This window comes from Mytilus trossulus, chromosome 14 (genome assembly GCF_036588685.1).
Source record: "Mytilus trossulus isolate FHL-02 chromosome 14, PNRI_Mtr1.1.1.hap1, whole genome shotgun sequence".
Lineage (NCBI taxonomy): Eukaryota > Metazoa > Mollusca > Bivalvia > Mytilida > Mytilidae > Mytilus > Mytilus trossulus.
Window position 1 is genome coordinate 6,180,182 of NC_086386.1, and position 20,169 is coordinate 6,200,350.

A 20,169-nucleotide genomic window follows, 5' to 3' on the forward strand; every position below is an offset into this window, starting at 1 on the left:
GCTTATTTCTCTGAAACCAAAGCATTTAGAGCAAATCTGACAGGGGTTAAACTTGTTTATCAGGTCAAGATCTATCTGCTCTGAATTTTCAGATGAATAGGAGAACCTGTTGTTTGGTTGTTGCCCCTAAATTGGTAATTTTAAGGAAATTTTGATGTTTTTGGTTTTTATCTTGAATATTATAATAGATTGAGGTATAAACTATGAACAGCAAATAATGTTCAGCAAAGTAAGATCTACAAATAAGTCAAATGACCAAAATAGTTTAAGTACCGTCAGTAAACTTGCCAGTAAAAATTCATGGATTTACCAAGAATTCAAGGGACCACTTGTATGTATACGCAATATATGGCATTGCCATTAGTTTCATACACCTTTTAGACTATTCATCACAGCATACGACTTCAGACATTGTTATATGTCTAGTTAATGCCAGCACAAGAGTTAAGGGTTTAAAAATTAACAGTCACAGCATTCTTCATTGCAGTACTGCCAGACATAAGTCTGATTGCTAATATCAGAACCCATTATGGAGTTAACCACCAGGCTTGGTTCTCTTGTTGATATTTGAACCTAATGCAGTCCCTCTTACTATTATTGAAATCTTTGTTAGCTATCTGTTATGTGAGAGCGATCTAATGTATTGAAGAATCTTCATGTTCCATTTGAAAAGTTCCTTTATAAAAGTATTACAATCCGAGCTTATTAAAAGCCTCCTTTGTGGGCATCACAAGCCATTTAATTTGATATGACATAACATCCAGTAATAGCTGGTAAACAGGATAGAAGCCCTTCTCTAATTCCAATAGTATTACAAACAGAAGCATTTAATGTACAGATTAGAAACATTGTTCTAATGGTTTCTCTGTTTGTTTTAGGTTCTCATGTTTTTTGTTTTTGTAGGAGGTATGACATAATACCAAACAATGACATCCTTTGTTATAGACAGAGAAGTACCTCTTTAGCTATAGTGAGGGGAGTACTTGTTATAACTACATTAATTGATATTGTTTTCAGAACTACTAGTAGATTGAAGAGTGTAATTCAATACTTTGTTTCATATACTCACATGAATCATGTCAAAGTTTTAAAGTTTTTGCTTTACCATTTGTGTTAAAAAATTGGACTCTAAATTCTAATGTTGCAATAATTTTACAAATGAAGATGAAGTCAAGTTGTTTAACATGGAACTGACAGTTAAGATATGGTTGTTTTTTGTTTTACCTTGGTATTTTACCAATAAAGTCTGGCAAGTATTACATGTAATCATTATGTAACAAAATTTACTGTTTACCTGGGTTGTAAAAAGTGGGGTGGGAATATTTCCTGTTAATCTATGCCTCAATTTTTAAGACACCCTTAAGTTAGAACGAGATATTTTCATGCCTCTTGAAATGATATATTGCCATTTCATACAAAATTTTGAACTTTGTCAGTGCTACTTTGAATTAAAATTTAACAAAATAAAATTTTGTCAATAAAATAGCAACCATAGATTTGATACTTCATAAGTTCTCTTTTTAGCTCACCTGACCTGAAAGGTCAAGTGAGCTTTTCTCATCACTTGGCGTCCGTCGTCCGTCGTCCTGCGTCCGTCGTCTGTCGTCCGTCGTCCGTAAACTTTTACAAAAATCTTCTCCTCTGAAACTACTGGGCCAAATTTAACCAAACTTGGTCACAATCATCCTTGGGGTATCTAGTTTAAAAAATGTGTCCGGTGACCTGGTCATCCAACCAAGATGGCCGCCATGGCTAAAAATAGAACAAAGGGGTAAAATACAGTTTTTGGCTTAGAACTCAAAAACCAAAACATTTAGAGCAATTTGACAGGGATAAAATTGTTGTTCAGGTCAAAATCTATCTGCACTGAAATTTTCAGATGAATCTGACAACTTGTTGTTGGGTTGCTGTCCCTGAATTGGTTATTTTAAGGAAATTTTGCAGTTTTTGGTTATTATCTTGAATACTATTATAGATAGAGATAAACTGTAAAAGCAATAATGTTCAGCAAAGAAAGACCTACAAATAAGTCAACATGACCAAAATTGTCAGTCAACCCCTTAAGGAGTTATTGCCCTTTATAGTCAATTTTTAACCACTTTTCGTCATTTTTTGTAACTTGTACAAAAATCTTCTCCTCTGAAACTACTGGGCCAAATTTAACCAAACTTGGTCACAATCATCCTTGGGGTATCTAGTTTAAAAAATGTGTCCGGTGACCTGGTCATCCAACCAAGATGGCCGCCATGGCTAAAAATAGAACAAAGGGGTAAAATACAGTTTTTGGCTTAGAACTCAAAAACCAAAACATTTAGAGCAATTTGACAAGGGATAAAATTGTTGTTCAGGTCAAAATCTATCTGCACTGAAATTTTCAGATGAATCTGACAACTTGTTGTTGGGTTGCTGTCCCTGAATTGGTTATTTTAAGGAAATTTTGCAGTTTTTGGTTATTATCTTGAATACTATTATAGATAGAGATAAACTGTAAAAGCAATAATGTTCAGCAAAGAAAGACCTACAAATAAGTCAACATGACCAAAATTGTCAGTCAACCCCTTAAGGAGTTATTGCCCTTTATAGTCAATTTTTAACCACTTTTCGTCATTTTTTGTAACTTGTACAAAAATCTTCTCCTCTGAAACTACTGGGCCAAATTTAACCAAACTTGGTCACAATCATCCTTGGGGTATCTAGTTTAAAAAATGTGTCCAGTGACCTGGTCATCCAACCAAGATGGCCGCCATGGCTAAAAATAGAACAAAGGGGTAAAATACAGTTTTTGGCTTAGAACTCAAAAACCAAAACATTTAGAGCAATTTGACAGGGATAAAATTGTTGAGGTCAAAATCTATCTGCACTGAAATTTTCAGATGAATCTGACAACTTGTTGTTGGGTTGCTGTCCCTGAATTGGTTATTTTAAGGAAATTTTGCAGTTTTTGGTTATTATCTTGAATACTATTATAGATAGAGATAAACTGTAAAAGCAATAATGTTCAGCAAAGAAAGACCTACAAATAAGTCAACATGACCAAAATTGTCAGTCAACCCCTTAAGGAGTTATTGCCCTTTATAGTCAATTTTTAACCACTTTTCGTCATTTTTTGTAACTTGTACAAAAATCTTCTCCTCTGAAACTACTGGGCCAAATTTAACCAAACTTGGTCACAATCATCCTTGGGGTATCTAGTTTTAAAAATGTGTCCGATAACCCCGCCTTCCAAACAAAATGGCCGACATGGCTAAAATTAGAACATAGTGGTAAAATGCAGTTTTTGATTTATATCTTTGAAACTAAGACATTTAGGGTAAATCTTTCAAGATGTAAATGTCCATCAGAGTAAGATCTATTCCCTCACAAATTTTCAGATGAATCTGACAACTTGTTGTTGGGTTGCTGCCCTAAAATTGGTAATTTTAAGGACATTTTGCAGTTTTTGGTTATTATCTTGAATACTATTATAGATAGAGATAAACTGTAAACAGCAATAATGTTCAGCAAAATAAGATCTACAAATAAGTCAGCATAATCAAAATTGTTAGAGGACCCCATAAGGAGGTATTGCCCTTTATAGTCAATATTGAACAACTTTTCGTCATTTTTGTAACTTGTACAAAAATTTCTTTTCTAAAACTATGGGCCATTTTTAACCAAACTTGGCCACAATCATAACTAGGGTATCTATAAAAAAAAAGTGTCTTAAGACCCAACCTACCAACCAAGATGACTGACATCAGTAAATACAGTAACAGGTGAGCGACACAGGCTCTTGAGAGCCTCTAGTTACTTCTTGAGTATGCCAATATCTTTGAACTTTTTACACCTTTCGTTAAGTATCATAGTTGATTGGAAAAGCAATAACTACATAAAAAGTGGAAACATTCAGAAGTTTGATGTATATCGTCTGTAATTGTTACTAAACTTATGTTTTCTAACCCGATAAAACAGATGTTTCAAGGCTTTAATTATTTGTGTTAAGATTTTCAGTTGTTTTGGCAAACATTTATATATTTTCCTTGAGTCTGAGTTTGTCTATAAAGATATGAACTTTTGTCCCTACTGTATCATAACATTTGGTACATCTACACTGAAGGGTTATAGTTCATTGTCAACAGCTTTGATGATGTTTCTAGTGAAAATGAAATGTAAGTACCTTACACAATATAAAGCAAGCATGCAGTACTAATGGGTATACCTACATTAATTTCCCATCCAATACATTAATTCAATACTTCAAATAAATAATAATTGCAATCTTTGTGGTGGAGCACATATGGTACCTATTACAGTCTTATATTTCAATCATAAAACATATCTTCACTAGAATGTTTAATGATGTATATCTCGTTAGCTAATTAATTGTGGTTTTCTATAAAGTCACTGATGGTTGAGAATTTGTGGTATAATTGTTTGAGTAAGGAATTGATTTAGTATCATCTCTGTGAAATAACCAGCAAAGAGATGAAATGTCCTTGTGCTCTTTTGAAGCTTACAGTAAAACTTTAGACAAAGGGATGAAATGTTCTTATATTCACTTTAAGCAATACAGTATAACTTTGGGACAAAGCCATTATGACTGATGCTTTTGTGCTGAGGATGCTACAACACTCTTCAACTTGTCAGAAATCGTGGGACGTGTGTCAAGTGTATGACTTGGAAAAAAAGCATGTGCTTTCTTTCCCATATTTCATCTCTGTGTAAAACAATGATATGACAGATGGGAGAAAAAACATCTGATGGCCATGTTAATATCATTAAAATGTAATTATCACATTCTCCATATCTCACTGATTACAAAGTCAGAAGTAGTGAGGGACATCACATGTGGTGAGGAGATGAGACAACGATACAAAATACAAACAAAAATACGGAAAAAAATGTTGACATGACATAATCAATCTGGAAAATGTGTTGATTCACAAATTCTAAAAACAGTTTAAACTACAAAAAATGTATGGCAGATTTTTAAAGAGAATAAAGTACATGTACGGGACAGTGCGGCATCTTTTTAAACAATGATTCAGTGACATATGATGCGTTGACACTAGAGTAATGTAAACATTGTGTCATCTTGACATGTATTCAAATATTGATAAAACCTAGCTTTGGTTATCTAGATCAGCTTTTTATCTAGTCTATAGAGGATTATATTTTACTTATAAAAATATTTATATCCATAAAATATGGAGATAAATTGTCCTGAGTAAAATGTTTGGTCCATGTAGGAAATTCTTTATGTCTCCCTATGGTTACAAACTAAAGCTAGATTCATGTTGGACACTAAAAATTTCAATAATCTTCAAATAGTAGTTGTAAACATTCAAAAATGTCTAGCTGAATGAAGCAATAAATATAATTTTACTCCCAATGGATTAATTTACTTATCAATGAATAGGTATTTATCAAACATAATGATTCTCTATAGAGTTATAAACTGTTTAAAAAGTGCTTGAACTGGTTTTGTGTGAGACTAAATTTCAAATTCCACTCTTAAAGAAACAAGTACCTGGCTGTTACTAAAATTATGTAACAAATAAATAAAAAAAGGTCAAAACATTATTAAACTCATCATTTGAAAATAGCATCAAGTTCATAAAAACCAGTTTTCAAAAAATTAAGTAAAACTTCAAAATGAACTGAAAACATTGAATTTATCCTCTATTCTATCAGGAACCTAACTTCATAAAAACCAGTTTACCAAAAAATTAAGTAAAACTTCAAAATGAACTGAAAACATTGAATTTATCCTCTATTCTATCAGGAACCTAATCTGATAGCTAAAATGTAAGACATCACAAAATTAAAAAAAAAAAGACTCACAAAATAACTTAACAATTCAATGCTTTAAATTGATATTGATAAACAGTCTCCTCCCGCTTTTAGATTTTTCCTATTCTTAGTTTTTTCGATCTTTGTCAAGATTTGTATCCAAGCTGTTACTCCAGGTTTATTGATCAGAGAACATTTTTGTCATGTGTAAGGATGTGTGAACAGGTGGGCTGTCTGTCTGACATCTAATAGGGAGGGCTGTAACAATCTGATATTTGATAGAGAGAGTCATCTGAGTAGAATCTGTGTTTTTTAGTGGTAAGTCAACAGAGTTTTAGTTAAAAACTGTCAGCGTTTCTTTGTACAATACAGTGGGTTTTTTTGTAGGTTTATTTTTAAGACAAAGGTTTTCCAAAGGAAATGAGTAACACATTTTAGGATCATAGATGTGCTACTTAATTAAAAATATTGTACTATGGAGTCATGTCTGTAAAAGTGAGTGTAATGTTGTCTCCTTTTATCTGCCTTATTACCGATACTACAGATACAAACCAGAACAGGAATTACCCCATACAGACATGCTTTGTAGATTATATTCCAATAAAAAAAAACTAATGAAGTAATTTTTATTGCACATGTGTTTTGACTAGTGTATCTTTTTCTGTTAGTTACTTCACACTGTAGGTGTTGCAAATATAAGATATTGTTTCCTGAGCTCCCACTGGGTGGGTGTCTCAAGTTGCCTCCTTAAATTCCCACCCTGAATTTTTTGAACACTTGGTGTTTGATAGTGTTTGATTGGCTGTTGGTAGAGGTTCATTGCACTTGATTGGCTGTTAATACAGAGATACTTGTTACAGTTGCTTATGTTTTTTTTTTATTGGCAACACAGCTATCAGAAATTCAGTTGAAAAAGGATACTGTTAAAAAAGGAATAAAATATAGAAGGGAAATTGAGTTCCGTCATTGGCATTTACAGATAATTGCATTCTTATAATTTTAAGATTTTTTCTTAAAGACTATATTTATTTATTTATTTTACTGTTCGAAACTAATAAAATATTCTGGATATAGAGAACATAATGGTGAAATTTGTATGGATCTTGTCTCAGGACTCTTTATTGACTATGATGGCTTGGGAGTTTTTCTGTGTTGATCAGCAGCTGTTGAGTCACACTTCATATCATTTACTTATAAAGCAGGTAACTCACTTGATGGTTTTGATTTGCTAGTTCTTATATTTTAATTTATTGTGTAAGAATAACCCAGTATCAAGAAATTGTTTCTTTCAGTAAACTTTCTATATAGACTTTTTCAAGTTCCACTTTAAATTTTCTAGTTAAAAATGTCCCCTCCCCCTCTTTTTCAAAATGTAGGATCTGCATCTTAAATTGCAGAACAAAACGTGCTGTTTGTAACTTGGCAGTAAATTGGTTTGAGAGAAAGGCATCAAAGTTACTTTATATGATTGTGTATCCAGACTCTTATCATGGACTGTAAGGCAAATCAAAGTTAATGACAGAAAATAAATGACTTCCCTAGAAACTATCAGGTTTTTTCTCTGAAGACTTTGTGATTCAGAATATTATTATTTGTAAGATTACATAACATTTTTGACATATCTTTAAAGTAATTTTCTGCCAGAGACAAGAGAATTTATTATCATTAAAACAGTCAGTCATGATTCTATATAATTAGTTCCCACATCACAAACAATTACTGCTCCCTATACAACTATTTTTATTTCATTTTCACCTTAAGATAATAGGTACAGAATATTGATAACAAATGTTTTGTAAACAGAAATTTTTATTGTTATTCGTTGTTTTATAAAGTACATGAAATTGTGGAAATTTGCTTAAATTTATTTTTTATTTATCTAATTGTACAATGAGCATACATCAATATTATTTCATTATATTGAAACAATGTTACTAGTACATTAAGTTTAAATATTCTCGAAGTCGTTCAATGTGAGGTATTGGTTTGTCTTACTCCTTTCTTACAGTGCACTTATGCTGTTTGTGAAAGTAAGTTAAATATACATTGGTGGCCTTCAGATGTGTTCTGCTCTTTGTCTCTTTGACACATTCTACATCTCCATTCTCAATTTTATTGAGTTCAAATGAATGGAAAGGGAAGCATAGGTTAACTAAGGAAGGTACAGTTGTCTGAAACGCTCAGTAATGTTCCCAATTGGTAGAGAAATCTAACAGAATTATTTGGAACAATACGTCTCTTTAATTAATATTGTTGGTTTCTAGTATGACTTCTATGACATCATATGAAATCAATCACAAATACACATAAACAGCAGGTACATTTTCATAATGACAAATCAACCAATGGTTTTAATTCTGTCATTGTTAACACACATTAGATCACGTCAGCTAATGCCACAAATAATATATTCACAAACCTCAGAAAATAAAGTAGAATAAAGCAAAAATATACAACAGCGGTACTTGATGCTAATTTTATGTAGATATTTTTGTGTGCAGTAAATCAGGTGCATCTGTTATTAATCAATTACTCTAAAGCTTATGTAGGCATTGTCTGGTAGTTGTAATCAGGCCCGTAGCCAGGAATTTCAAAAGGGGGGTTCGTTGGCCTAAAAAACTCAACTTTAACAGTCACAATTCGAACAGAACGTTGACTTTAACAGTCATTATTTGTTTTCAAGGGGGGGTTCGTCCGAACCCCCCGAACCCCCCCTGGCTACGGGTATGGTAATAAATCTGAGTAAATCCTGCCTCATTAAAAACAGTAATAAAAGTTAGTCTTATCTCATACCTATAAGTTATCTCCCTTTTATGACCCAAAAGTGTCAATCAAACCATTGTTTTTCTGCTGAAGAAGACATTTGGCAGGTTAAAGGTTATCTGATGTAATCTGATTTCTGATTGGTTAATTTTTTATGAGGATCAGAGATTGTTTTTGTTTTTTGTGTAATGAATGAGAAACATTTTATTTCAAGTTCTCACTTTTCTGTTTTTGCAGGCATTAAGCAGGAAATTGGATCTGACACTTCTGTACCAATGTAATGTGTGAAACTGAAGCAGAAAGTCATTTGTGCTAATTCTCTTTGGAATGAATTTTATGTAATAGTGTGAAATTTTAAGAAAATAATTCTTGTGGGATATTATTACATTAGCAATATTTTGTGAGGATTAATATAACATGTGAATCTGGAAAACCAACTTAATAATTATAAAGTAAGTACAAATTTTAAATTAAAGTTAATAATGTATTGTAAGCAACAGTTAAAGACAAGGTTGATAATAATTGTATTGCAAAAATGTATAAAAACATACAGAACTCCCAAAGTAAACTCAAAAAGGGGAAGTTCTTATATCTGACAAAATAAAATGTTATCAATCAATGGAATACAACTGTCATATTGCAAACATAATTAGATTGTAACATGAATTACTATCCAAAACAAAATTGCTACAAGAAAAAAACATGCTTTAGTATTAAGAACAAAATAGCCATTGGAAAAGAAAAGAAAAAATCTCATGGAAAATGTTCAGTTTTTTTCAACAACCAAAGAAAAATTTAAAAAAATAGAAACGCAAACAAAAACAAAAACAAAAAAACGAGGAAAAAATCAGAAAAAGAAAAAGTGTTTGTATGATATCCTTATGTGTTCTAACAATTTTAATTTCTGTCCATGCTAGAAATGAACTTTTGTAAAGTATACATGCAATATTAGATGTAAAAGAAAACTGCTATTGAGCCAAGTATTTTACCATCCTCCAGGGAAATCCCCGATAAGTACTTGATGTAATGGGTACCGGTACTTGTAGGAGATTATTATCTGCAGAAAAATGTCGTTTGGTTATGTAAGTTTTTTAAAGGACACTTGAGAAGTATCCCAAGTAGCAATCTTTTTCTCTACTGGTTTCTCGTGAGAATGCATACCGTGTGTGTGTTCTTTACAGAGCAAACTAGAAGAAGTATAACAAAATTTTAAGCATTTATAGGGAGGGTATATGAAAGTACCCTTGCACAACCATTCTTTGCTAGGTTGGCACGGCCAAGTTTCTGCTCCTTAGATAACTTATTTACCATGGCAATTGTAATTTCTCTCCTTCATCCTTGTCAACCCATCATAATGCATTGGTGGATACTGCATTTTTATATTGGAAGAGGACTGCAAAAAAAGTGCAAATTGCAATGATTTTACAATGAGTATCAACTCTTCTAATATGAATGTTTGTATACAACATTCCATAATAAGGTATGTTAAGACAATACCATTGGAATTCAAACAAAATCAAGAAAAGTAAAGACCTAAACAGAACAAGTGAAATCGTCAGAATACTCTCCAAGCAACAGGTGCTTGTTTACATTCTGTATGTGAATTGAGAAGAAATGAATTATCATCTTTTGATGTAAATTTCAGGCATATCTAAGATAATAAAATATAAAAATGTGTTAAACATCAAAACCACTTCAGAAAACTCCAATAAAAAACAAAACCATGGTTTATAGCTTGTCTGGTAGTCATTTCTAAAGATTGTTATTCCATGTTGGATCTGCCCAGGTTTTAGATATCTGGGAAATATTTTACCCAATTAATGGTAAATTAAAAGATTTTTACATGTGGGGAATAAAGTTCAAAGTGTTTAGAGGAATAAAAATGACTTTTTCATGTTCTGTGCTGGAGATCTGACAGCTAAATACCTTCAAATGATAAAAATATGAGGATGATAATACTAAGGGGGTGTATTTAACCATGGCAGTTGTCTGTCATTTTCTTTGTATTTTTTGTAAGTAAGAGATTAAAAATCTTTCTTCCTGTTGCTCATAGTACTGACATTTCTGGGATCAATTATAAAGATTTTAAAAGTTTAAGTAATAAAGGCCAGGTTCTGTTTGTTTGTCTACCCCACATGTCAGATGTTATATAGTCCCCAGGTGAGGATTAGATCTGGGGATTAACTAAGGCCTTCCTGTTGCTTTTAACAAGTCAAATGGTAACAGGCTTATGTAATCTGTATAGATTATTTAAGCCTTTCATACATGAAGTGTGCTCAATGTTTATTTTTTGCAATGAGGAAGCTTTGTATGATTCAATCAGAGACTATGAAAGACAGAAATAAAACTCAATACTGTGCATTCTTATAGTATGATCTAAGTTATCCAATATTTTTTAATTTTTGAAGTCGCTTTAGGTTATACATTTAGTTAAGCTCCCAGTTATATTTTTGGCAGAGTTCACAAGACAAATAAAGTTAAAAACCTACTTATTATAGTAATGCCAGGCAGTGGATGGTCATAACGACTGGCACTGGGAAGATTGCAAATGTTTGGAAGTTGTGCACTGCAGCTATTGGCATTGTTCAATTTTGTCTCATTATTTCAGACTTTGGAATTTAGACATTTGTTATCAAAAGTTAGTCACAAATATTGCTATCTGGCTGTTATAAGGACTTTGACCAAGTTATTCAAAAGTTTTGGTTAAGTGTTCTTGATGAAAGTAAATGCAGAAAAGAGCATCAGACTCATAATTAAGTGTTACTTTGATTTCCCACACACATGTGAAAAATACGAAAAACACAATGATATGTAACCTCATAAAGTGGCATACAGTCCTTCTTGTCTTTACACCAGCAGAAACCAAGAAAAGGTGGTTCAGGGGTCTAGAATCTAGATCAGCCGTAGATCAGTCCAGTTGGTCCCCTATGCATGAGAAAATTTCTTTACACCCGCGAGGTACTTTCTTTTCATAATGAAAATCTATGTAAAAGTTATAAAATATTATAGATTATAACTTTCCCAGTAATACACCAAACATGTAACATGATGCCTCATAATTATTATAATGTCACCATAATATTTGTTTTGCACATAGATGTGGTAATAGTTTTAAAGGTCAAACCTCAAAAGGTCATCTGGTAATGACATCTCTTTCATTCTACTATTGTTTTATCACAGTTTATTAGTAGATATTTATAGTCAGAGACTACTATAACACTAGTGAGATATTTATAGGTACAGTCTGAGCTGACTTAACAGTTATGTATACTGTCTCAGCCATAGTTAAATCACTGTCATGACTGTACAGTGCTGATAGAACATTTGTAATTCGTTGAACATTTAAATTTGTGGTTCACCTGCACCCACGAAATCCACAAAAATTGGTATCCTACGTATACATGTAAGAACCTACAGTACTACAGATCAGTATTCTCTTCTTCATTATAATAGTTTAATATTATGTTCTCAATGTTTCCTCCTGCTGTGGGCCCATTATTGTAGAAAGAAGTATCAAATCTTGCATACCAGAAAGAACCTGTAGCTCATAAAGGATTATCTTAAAATTCCAACACATATAATCAGTTATAGCCACCATTTTCTACATTAGAAAATGCCTGTACCAAGTCAGGAATATGACAGTTGTTATCCATTCGTTTGATGTGTTTGGACTTTTGATTTTTGCCTGTTGATTTTGAACTTTCCTTTTTGAATTTTCCTCAGAGTTCAAAATTTTTGTGTTCTTACGTTTTATAAATCAAAATTTGCTAATCTGTGTTCAATGCACTGAACAGAAAATTTCAAAAGGAATATATGAACAAAAATAAAAAAGTCAAATGGGTTTATAATTTTTATGATGTAATTTATGAAAAATGTCAAGTATGTCAAGAATGAACTAATTGCACAATTCAGAATTTCAATGTTATGGTAGGATGGTCAGTTAGGGTTGTTAGCATTCTTTGGTCAAATGGTCAGTTTAGGAGAATGCAATAAAGCCGTTGATGAAGTCTATCTTAATTAACCTCACAGATATATAGATAAAATTGTTATTATGTGCCAGTCAATAGACAGATTTATCGCCCTGTAATTGAAGGGTGACAATATTTATTGTTTCCCTGAGGTGTGATAACAAGCATGTAACACATGGTACAGTGTGGACCATGCCATACCTCCAAACATACAGGAAGGTTTATGGGATAAATGTCTGTTCCTGGATATGTAATTAATTTAATTATTTTAAAGTACAAACTAGAACAGTTTTGATGGCTAAGGCATCAGTGTCTTAATGCATTTAGAGAGGAAAGTCTCTTTATGCTCCAATACAGTTAGACAGGAACACACATTGTATTCTATTGCTGACCTGTATAAATATCACTGTTAATAATCATAACAGAGGCGTACAATGTACTTATGACAGTCACTTAAGTTTGTTTAAATTTTGCAATACAACAAAAGATCCAACTCACAGAGAGCTTGTCAATAAACAATCTGTTCTTTAAACGTTAGGAGAGAGATGGTCACTTTTTGCATGTCTATGGAATATCATTCATGTTGGAGATTAATAAATAATAGTCTACAAAAAATGCATCCACATAAAACTAAATTTAATATCTGTAATTGGGAAGATATTTGGCCCTACAGAAAAATAAATCACCTGTTATATCTTTAACAAATTATTGCACATTTTGATATCAGTTTACACCATCTTATCAGTATGCAGATTTCCTTTTAATATAATCAAAAAATTAATAAACCAAATCAAATTTGTACAATTTTTCATTGTGTGATCAGCATCCAACAATGGTCAACTTTAGAACACATTCATTCAAGAGAATAATTACACACTTGAAGCCATTTGTCATAATTTGTTTAGAAACTAATAACTAATTATCTCCTCAAAGTGACCTGACCATTGGACAGATTACAGACAGCTCAGGCTCCTGACCAAGTCTTTTGATCTCCTCTTAGCATCATTTATCAAACTCCCAAGCCCCTGCTGGTGTCACATTGGGTCACAATGACCTCAAAGAATCCAGCATTGATGTGAGGAACTAAGGGAGATAATTGGAAATAAATCATCCTCACAGCTTTTGAGATATGTATAAGACAAACGGAGAGGGTATCAGGTGTGAGTAAAATAAACAAGCCAGCCTCCAGTGAGGTCATTAGTATACTGGATAGTTTACATTGTGGTGTTGGCTAATTATTGGCATCAGACAAAATAATAATCACATTAATTCACATGAAGAGAGAGAGACTGTGTATCTTATGGGACTTATAAAAGACATATTAGCAATTGGACTTATGTATACAATATTCCATCGATTTCAAAGGTAAATGTCTTAAGGATACTTGTTTCTAAAATTTGTCATGATTTTTAACTGGATATTGAGGGTCCATATCTTTATTACTCTGCAAGCCAAAAATAGGTTATTTTACTGACCCTATTTAATCTCATTTCAGTAGTATTGGGATACAAGTGTACTTTTGTTGTTGAAAAATTTGAAATGCAGCATTTTTTGTTATCTATGGAACAATATCTATAAATGTAGATAGCAGATTAAGTCAAATATGAAGAAAAAAATCATGCATGGATTTACATAATCTTATATAAATCCTTGATTTATTGCAATTATATTTTCACACATTTATAGTACTTTTTTAGATTATTTTATTATTTAAAAAATAAGTCTTACTTATGTATGTGTTTGATCTTTTCTTAGATTGGTTGTTAATTAGAGGTGAGGAAAAGTAATTAAATATTTACAATTCACACCTAGACAAGATGTTGTATAGATTGTCAATATATTCTTTGTTAAAAAATCCTCTTTATTGTGGAGAGTTAAATACTTGAATTAATCTTTTATATCATTTGTCAATTCAATCAATATTGACCAGAAACATGTCACCAGACTGGATCCCTCCCCCACAATCAGCTGACCTGCAAACAAGTTTAGCTGAGGTTATTTATTTACCTGTAATTGATTAGTTAATTTAATCTTTGATTATTATGTAGATAACCCCCAGGATTCTTCTCAATAAATTTATGACCCTGTTTTCTGGATTAGGAACAACCATAAAATTAATGTGACATTTTGATAGGGGTATTGTATACAGCTACAGCACAAAGGATTTAGAAAAGAGGAAAATTTCAATATTTGTGAAGGAATGTACAGTTTAGTTGTGGAATTCTTTGTGAATGAGGAAATGTGACATTGCATTGTAGATGCATCAATGATCTAAAATACATGAATACATGTGAGTTCATTCTTCTAAAGGATTGTTTTAAAAGTTATCTTGAAAGATTATCAGATTTGGTGAAATTAACACAAGGTATTTAACATGTTTAGTTTATCACTTGAAATAGTTGTTGATAAAAAGAACTTCAGGAAATTCAACATGAATTAGGTATGTGCTTCACCAAAACATTTTATTATTTCTGCATTTAAGAATTGAACAAAATCAAAATTATAACAGTCATCATGTTCTCAAGACTGAAATCAGATGATACTGTATATTTAAGACACCGTGATGATGCAGTCACACTATGTTGTCCCAACTAGTAAATACATATCCCTCTTAGGACATCCTTAAAAGCATTTGATATCACCCAAATACTTTAAATGATATATTAATGCAATTTTCTTTTAATTTATTTATTAAAATGAAGAAATGTGGTATGATTGCCAATGAGACAATGGCCTACAAGAGACCAAAATGACACAAACATTAACAACTATAGAACACCGTACAGCCTTCAACAATGAGCATGATAATTATGATAACAACTTCCTTCTATTTTCATTGAGACCATTACAAGACATGATATTATATTCCCACTCAAGGTTTTGATGTTTCCTACCTTTGTCACAGCGGACTTAGGGTCAACATTATAATTGGGGATGAAATGGAGAACAATTTGATCCCTTCTTATTTTGTAAATTTAGGAATAATTGTTGTGTAACATATAACATTCAGAAAAGAAAAAAATATCTTTTTCCCCCTATAATTATGCAATCAATTGACAAATAGATATTTAAGTTTGAAATGAAGAATTTTCTCACAATTGTCTAGTGAATTAGTGAAGAATTTCAAATCGAAATTAAATGACATCTTGACATTTTGAAGTGTTTATGAATTAAGACATCAATTAGGCCTGGAGATGCATCTTTAAAAGAAACATGATTTTTGAGATCTTTTAACTAATTTAAGAAACAAAATCTTCAATTTTGAAATGACATTTTAAGATTGTATTGTAAGGGAAACATGACACATTTCAAGGTCAATGACTCTTTAAAAGGAAAACATGACACATTTCAAGGTCAATGATTCTTTAAAAGGAAAACATGACACATTTCAAGGTCAATAGTCTTTTAATGCGAAACATGCAGAACTAAGTGCAAGTCTAAGCATACTTTTGTAATATAAAGACACAATTATTTGTTGTTTAAGAAACTCACGTCAGTCATGACGTGCATGTATATATAATACTATTTAGTCATTTTCCTTTTGAAAGTTGTTCAGCAAATGGTCTGAATGTATAAATGTATGAATTCTTGTGATGTTGTTTTTTGTTGGACTATGCTTATTGTTCATCTCTCTAGGATTTATAGCATGAATTGTCAGCCCTGTCACAGTACTGGTCTACCACTACAGGTTGTTATACGACCGCAAATTTTGAAAAAATTTTCGTCGTATATTGCTATCACGTTGGCGTCGTCGTCGTCGTCGTCGTCGTCGTCGTCCGAATACTTTTAGTTTTCGCACTCTAACTTTAGTAAAAGTGAATAGAAATCTATGAAATTTTAACACAAGGTTTATGACCATAAAAGGAAGGCTGGTATTGATTTTGGGAGTTTTGGTCCCAATATTTTAGGAATTAGGGGCCAAAAAGGGCCCAAATAAGCATTTTCTTGGTTTTCGCACTATAACTTTAGTTTAAGTTAAAAGAAATCTATGAAATTTTGACACAAGGTTTATGACCACAAAAGAAAGGTTGGGATTGATTTTGGGAGTTTTGGTTTCAACAGTTTAGGAATTAGGGGCCAAAAAAGGGTCCAAATAAGCATTATTCTTGGTTTTCGCACAATAACTTTAGTTAAAGTAAATAGAAATCAATGAAATTTAAACACAATGTTTATGACCACAAAAGGAAGGTTGGTATTTATTTTGGGAGTTTCGTTCCCAACAGTTTAGGAATAAGGGGCCAAAAAGGGACCCAAATAAGCATTTTTCTTGGTTTTTGCACCATAGCGTTAGTATGAGTAAATAGAAATCTATGAAATTTAAACACAAGGTTTATGACTATAAAAGGAAGGTTGGTATTGATTTTGGGAGTTTTGGTCCCAACAGTTTAGGAATAAGGGGCCCAAAGGGTCCAAAATTTAACTTTGTATTGATTTCATCAAAATTGAATAATTGGGGTTCTTTAATATGCCGAATCTAACTGTGTATGTAGATTCTTAATTTTTGGTCCCGTTTTCAAATTGGTCTACATTAAGGTCCAAAGGGTCCAAAATTAAACTTAGTTTGATTTTAACAAAAATTGAAACCTTGGGGTTCTTTGATATGCTGAATCTAAAAATGTACTTAGATTTTTGATTATTGGCCCAGTTTTCAAGTTGGCCCAAATCGAGGTCCAAAATTAAACATTGTTTGATTTCATCAAAAATTGAATAATTGGGGTTCTTTGATATGCCAAATCTAACTGTGTATGTAGATTCTTAATTTTTGGTCCAGTTTTAAAATTGGTCTAAATTCATGAAATTAAAGTGCAAAGGGCCCAAAATTAAACTAAGTTTGATTTTAACAAAAATCAAATTCTTGGGCCTCTTTGATATGCTGAATCTAAACATGTACTTAGATTTTTGATTATGGGCCCAGTTTTCAAGTTGGTCCAACTCAGGATCTAAAATTATTATATTAAGTATTGTGCAATAGCAAGTCTTTTCAATTGCACAGTATTGTGCAATGGCAAGAAATATCTAATTTCACAATATTGTGAAATAGCAAATTTTTTTTAATTAAGAGTTATCTTTCTTTGTCCAGTAAAGTAAGCAAGAAATATCTGCAAGAATTTTTTTTAATTGGAGTTATCTTTCTTTGTCCAGAATCAACTTAAATCTTTGTTATATACAATATACAATGTATATTCACTTTTTACTACCAACTGATAAATTTAAATTATCTTTACCATTCAGTGATAACAAGCAGTTTTTTTACATCTTAATATTTTATGATGTATTTAAATGAGTAGTAATTGTTGCAAACTCCATTAGAATATTTTAATTGAAATTAGTTTTGGAATAAGGGAAAGGGGGATGTGATTAAAAAATTGGGTTCAATTTTTCTCATTTGAAATTTCATAAATAAAAAGAAAATTTCTTCAAACATTTTTTTGAGAGGATTAATATTCAACAGCATAGTGAATTGCTCTAAGAGAAAACAAAAATTTTAAGTTCATTTTAATACATTCATTCTGTGTCAGAAACCTATGCTGTGTCAACTATTTAATCACAATCCAAATTTAGAGCGGAATCCAGCTTGAATGTTGTGTCCATACTTGCCCCAACTGTTCAGGGTTCAACCTCTGCGGTCGTATAAAGCTACGCCCTGCGAAGCATCTGGTTTAGACTTGTCAAACCCTGCTGTCTTCTACCTGTTTCTAAGAGCTTGCATTGGAATTAAAATAGACATTAGAAGGCAAGATATGTATATATATAGAGAGAGAGAAATTATCCAGTAGTCCACAGTTACATGGTTCTTTGAATATTTTACAGAAAGCAAGACAACATATCTCTGTGTAGACCAGTCTCAATTGCTTATGAAACTATCTGAAACCTAAGGCCATTTAAGTCTTTTGATCAGTTTATGTCTCGTCTGTGACATAAGTTTCAGAATTCAAGACACTATCTGGCAGCAGCATAAACTTTTTGTATCATGCTCTTTATTTCATGGGGAGGAAGACCTGGATGAGTACAGTAACATGATTCCTTCATAATACTTAGTTTGTGATTCTTGTAGTAAATATTTCATGTTACAAATGATGAGTTAAGCAGGCAAGACACTGAGTGCATGCAAGGATCCAGAAGGGGTGAGGGGTCCGGGATTGGAAACCCCCCTTTTTTTGGATGATCATTGCATTTGAATGGGGACATGTAGTTGGAACCCCACCGCTTTGTCCTGGGTTAGTAACCCCACCCCCTCCCCCCTTTTTGAAATGGTTGGATCCGCCCCTGGAGCCCCTGGAGTGTGTGCATTCTTGATCTTCTTTTGTACTGTAGATAGTTAGAAATAGAAAACATTAGCAGTGAACTGTTTTATACATACTTGTAGGTGGACACCTGATCTCTGACACAGTAAACAATGCCAGTTATCTCCACAGATTAATATTTTAAACCTCTTTTATTTTCAGATAACTATAAAGATAGTAATGTGAATGGATATATAGGAGATAAAATAAATCAATAAGGTAAGAATTCTAGAGACTGAAGAAGCTATGACAGGAGAGCAAAAAAGGGGGGAGGGGCACAACTATGTGAAGACTTTGAAGTAAATAGATAGTGTTTTTTTTTAAACCAAGGTTATGATTTATGAGGAAAGTCTATATTATTATATAAACAAACAATATACTACAATGGTTAAGGAAAGGGCATTATAAGTACAGGAAGAAATACCCAGACAGATATTATAAACAATGCACATGCATAATTGTGATCATAAATTTAGTTTTTAGGGAAATCCCATAAATTTATCTTATATTTCTTCTAAGATTACCAGGCCTCCATCAATATGTTATTCTGCCTCTTTTGGAACTTATCAACACATACATAATTAAATGCAGTGGTAAGAGATGTTTACTCAAAGTAGCTATATTTATTCTGTTAGTCTGTCAACGTAACGTCTGTTAATCTTGTAGAACACATATACTTCTTGCCATTCATAAGTCTTCTACTAAGAAGTGTAGGTGTTTGTCTCTACAAGGATAAATCTGTCAATATAGACTATGGAATTGATGGAAAAAATGTCACAATGGGAGAAATAATTCTGTTATCTGGTCTGTTGTACACTTTAGAAGATTCTTAGTGTTAAATGGTGTGGGTGTTCTCAAGTCATTTGCTTAACTGGAAACTTAATGGAGATTCCATGCATAAAAAAATATGAGAAAATTGCTGGATTTTGCCTTTATAAAATTATGAATTTTATCCTGTTTGTTTGCCTGATTTTGATGCATTACATAATCGTTTCTAACATGTTGAAAACAACTACAATAAGGAGTTTTCAGCTGTGCTGAAGTCATGTGAAATATTGTGGAGGCAGGATTTCAAGTATTTATCCACCCATGAGGGGTATCCATCAACATGGTGCTTACTATTTCATCATTTAAAGTCATACACAAGATGTAAAGAACTGATATAAGAGTTCTCATACAACTTTAAAGTTATAAAAAAAATAAACCTTGTTTACATGGTAATTGAGGACAAAATTCTGTTTTTTTAAATCCTTGAAAATTTGAAAGTGTTAAAATTGCACCTAGAAGTTGCCCTTAACGGTAACCTTAACAAGGACATGAAGGAGGTGTGTTTAAATTTCTATAAGGTGTAAGATAATGGTATGAAAAGATCATAGGAGTAA

The 20,169-nt window shown here is 32.2% G+C and overlaps 1 protein-coding gene across 14 annotated transcripts in view; it reads left to right on the forward strand.

Moving 5' to 3' along the window:
- LOC134697202 (teneurin-m-like) overlaps nucleotides 1–20,169 on the forward strand; it is a 141,050-nt gene that overhangs the window by 38,910 nt on the left and 81,971 nt on the right. For 10 of the 14 annotated variants that reach the window (XM_063559307.1, XM_063559296.1, XM_063559306.1 and 7 more), the window contains exons 3-4: nucleotides 8,773–8,987; nucleotides 18,950–19,006. The gene's annotated coding sequence lies outside the window, so the exon portion shown is untranslated. Of the gene's footprint in view, nucleotides 1–8,772; nucleotides 8,988–13,850; nucleotides 13,869–14,534; nucleotides 14,869–18,949; nucleotides 19,007–20,169 lie in introns of those variants that run through there. The other 4 variants (XM_063559304.1, XM_063559301.1, XM_063559302.1 and 1 more) reach the window with 4 other exon arrangements.